The sequence below is a fragment of the Trifolium pratense genome, linkage group LG1, assembly GCF_020283565.1.
Source record: "Trifolium pratense cultivar HEN17-A07 linkage group LG1, ARS_RC_1.1, whole genome shotgun sequence".
Lineage (NCBI taxonomy): Eukaryota > Viridiplantae > Streptophyta > Magnoliopsida > Fabales > Fabaceae > Trifolium > Trifolium pratense.
The window spans coordinates 18,451,447-18,455,712 of NC_060059.1; the positions used below are offsets into that span (position 1 = coordinate 18,451,447).

The 4,266-nt window shown below is 34.5% G+C and overlaps 1 pseudogene; it reads right to left on the reverse strand.

Annotated features, from left to right (window-relative positions):
* Positions 1–1,578: 1,578 nt before the first annotated feature.
* On the reverse strand, positions 1,579–2,100 carry LOC123889599 (annotated as a pseudogene).
* Positions 2,101–4,266: the final 2,166 nt, after the last annotated feature.

Here is a 4,266-nt window from a genome sequence, read left to right on the forward strand (position 1 = left end):
CAAAATACCCATTCTTTTAATTTTTGAAAGAATAGACGCGGATCCAGTATCGCGCGCGTACCGAAGGACCATGGTTACAGACCGTTGATTTCCATCAGACAGCCAAGATCTGATCTCATCAAGACTGTCTGATCAATCAGACAGCCCAGATCATCCAGATCCATCATATTCAAGCGCCTGCGTCACACTGGATTAAAACCTGGAGAGAGAAAAATTTGCTTTTTAAAAGTAGGACACGTGTCACACAATGGTTGGCTGGGCGTGATTTTTGTTCATTTAATACTTTGAACTCAATTATTTCGTTGTAAATTAATTTTTTATTTTTTTATTTTTATACCAAAATTCATAATTTTTTTTTGTCTACAAATAGAGACTTGGTTCGTTTGATTTGGACACCGAAAAAAAAACGCAATTTTTCACTACCTTAATCTCATTTTTTGTCTACTAAATACGTTACTTGTGTGTTGTAATTTAACACGCACCACTCAACCAACTCACTGAAACCATTATACCAGGAAAATAGTAGATAATATTCTGGAACTTTTGGTATATTTTATGAAATTTTTGGAGACCTGAAACTATTTTTAGTTAATTAAATGAGATAAAACGGTAATTAAAAACTAATGTTTGCTTCTGAAACCATTTTACTGGTAGAATGGTTGCACATAGTTGTATTCTGAAACCATTTTACTGGTAGAATGGTTTCAATGAGTAATTTATTAATTGTGTTTGCTTCTGAAACCATTTATTCGGTACAATGGTTTCAGAGAGTTGTAATCTGAAACCATTTTGCTGGTAGAATGGTTTCAGTAAGTTGATTATTAGTTATTTGCTTCTGAAACCATTTAGCTTGTAGAATGGTTTCACATAGTTGTATTCTGAAACCATTTTACTGGTAGAATGGTTTCAATGAGTAATTTATTAATTGTGTTTGCTTCTGAAACCATTTATCTGGTACAATGGTTTCAGAGAGTTGTAATCTGAAACCATTTTGCTGGTAGAATGGTTTCAGTAAGTTGATTATTAGTTATTTGCTTCTGAAACCATTTAGCTTGTAGAATGGTTTCAGAAATTTGTACTCTGAAACCATTTTCCTGGTAGAATGGTTTCAGTGAGTTGATGTAAGGTAGTGAAAAATGAGATTAAGGTAGTGAAAAATTGGGTTTTTTTTTCGGTGTCCAAATCAAACGAACCAAGTCTCTATTTGTAGAGAAAAAAAAATTATGAATTTTGGTATAAAAAATAAAAAATAAAAAATTAATTTACGACGAAATAATCGAGTTTAAAGTATTAAATGGAAAAAAATTAACGCAGCCAATAATAGCGTGACACGTGTCCTGCCCTTTCAAAAAGGTTTCTCTCTCCGCGTCAGCCTTCAGACCACGCGCGCCTGTCGGCGCGTGTGATGCACGCGCGTGATTTTTGTCCAATAATCGCGTGACACGTGTCCTGGGGGGGAAAAAGAAGTGGGGGGCGCGTGTAAAATTACATAAAATTACAGAAATGCCCTTATTGCTCTATTCTTTCAAAAATTAAAAAAATGAGTATTTTTCTCCAACTCAAAAGGTGCACTCTAGATTATAAAGAGTATATATATTTTGCTAAATAATGAGCGGCTTGGTTGGTGTCACGCCTAACATGAAAAGATATTAAACTACGACAAAAACATTAGAATTGCAACAATCTTCAATAATAGAACCAACATAGTAGAAAGATTGTTGATGATGATTTAGTGTCAGAATCACGTTTGAAGCATCTGATTCTACTATAACATTCAAGAAAGACATATCTTTGGCAAACTCCAAACCTTTTCGCATAGCTAGAACTTCTTTTACCTCTGAATTTGATAATGAAAGGACTTGCCAACAACTAGCAGCAACCACGACACCATACTCATCTCTCACCACAACACCAAAACCCCATCTACATCTCTCTATCGGGCCTGCTGCATCAACATTAAGATCATAATAACCACCAGGTGGAGTTGTCCAATGAACATCAGATATCGGCATTTTGGACCTCCACTAAGCATCTCTAACAACAACCCCATTAGCATTTCTTAACCAATTGAAGCTCTCAAGAAATTGCTCCTAGCTAGGAAAATACCTTTCTTTTTTTCCTTGCATAATTTCTCCCATTTAATCCAATCAATTCGACGTTCACCTTGTTTGCTACCCCACTAGGAGTTACTAATCATGCTTTCAAGATGCTCACATAAACTCATAGGAAGTACAAAACAACTCATCATATACATAGGAATTGTTTGAACAACTGCTTTTATCAATATATTATATACTATTTAGAAGTCTATTGATTATTTAATTAGTTTAATCGGTATATGCATAAGCTTCCTTTAGTGTTTCTTGTGTTGGTCGATTAAACTAAATTAATCACTTTTTTAAGAAGTGTGGACAATGAAATTTAATATGAGACGGAGGAAGTATATTTGTTATTTGTATTTCTTTTTAGTTTTTAGTTGTCGTTTTGAAGTTATTATTTATACTTATCAAGAAACCCATTAAATTTTAAGAGTATGAGCATTCCAACTTTGAGTACTTAAATGGTCATACATGGACACATCACTAATTTATTATTTTTTAATAATAGTACTTAATAGGTACTCAACCCCTCTAATGGAGCATTTCTTAAAAAGTTCTAAAATGGTGATGACATTAGTCATTACATGGAAATAAGACCATTTTCAAGTGTTTTTTAGAGGTTTTTGACTTAAATCATGAAGAATAAGACATTGATTTGAAGCTACATGCGAAGGAAGATAGCAGATAAAAATTGGTGGAAATTGAAGCATTTTACGCCTGGGGCGGAAGTTTCTGCACCTGAGGCGGAACTATTGCTGAAGAACCAAGATTGCTCTCTGTTTTGCCGTTTCAGGCGAATTTCTTGTGCCTGAAACGTAATTCTTTACGCCTGGGGCGGAAATTCTGTGCCTCAGGCGGAAAACGTTATTTTTGATCAGTTTTATAAAAGGGAAACATCAGATCTGGATCAGGATCGAATTTTTACACGAAGAACAGCATTTGGAGCGATTTTGGAGGATCAAGAGCGATCAAGCAAGGATTCCAGTGTGGAAACACATCAAGATTCTTCTTGTAAACATGCTTTCTTTCATTTTATTTGATGTAATTTCTGAATTTGCAATGTCTAGCTAAATTCTCATGATTGGTCCTTAGGTGATTCTAATTACTTTTGATCTTGAATTATGTGATTGTCATATGATATGATTAATGAATTACGAAGTTAGTTTCTATTGATTGTTCTTTGTGCTTAATGCTTTGTATGAATTCGCGACTTATATGATGATTGCAATGATTTGTTTTACTATGACGATAGGAATAAATCATCGATCTAGGAATGATTAATCAATTAACTTTCACTTAAGACATTTTGGATCGTTAATTGAGATTAATAGATTAAAGTTTTTCTTCCTCACATGATCATAGGTCTTACTAAGAAATTAGGGATTGATGATCATGAGAGAGGATTATGTTACCAAGACATTGGGCATAATCAATTATGTTTTAATCAAATCATGAAACTAATTTGAATAATTCGTTATTATACATGACATTACCAAGAGAAATAGTAATTAGATGACCCAAAAAGGACCAATCGCTTTTCTTACATCAATCTAAACACCAAAGCAATTCCAAAGTTTAAAAATTTGAACTTGAAACCAAACAAGAACCCCCTTTTTACAATTTATGTCAATTTACATGAGTATGTCTTCAATTTACAATTGATTTACAACAATCCCTGCGGAGAGAACGATTTTATTATATTACTTGACGACTATTTAGTACACTTGCTAAATTTGTATCAAGTTTTTGGCGCCGTTGCCGGGGATCGAACCCGGGTCACCCGCGTGAAGCTTGTAAGAGTATTGCGTGCTAACAAAGAAGCTATGGGTTGGAGCATTGAGGATTTGAAGGGAATTAGTCCCGGATTTTGTATGCACAAGATAAAAATGGAAGATGAATATAAACCAGTGGTGCAACCTCAAAGAAGACTCAATCCAACCATGAAGGAGGTAGTGAAAAAGGAGGTTCTTAAACTTCTAAAAGCAGGTATGATCTATCCAATTTCGGATAGTGCTTGGGTGAGTCCGGTTCATGTTGTTCCTAAAAAAGGTGGAATGACGGTTGTAAGGAATGAAAAAAATGAATTAATACCAACTCGCACAGTCACCGGGTGGAGAATATGCATTGACTACCGGAGATTAAACCAAGCAACACGGAAAGACCATTT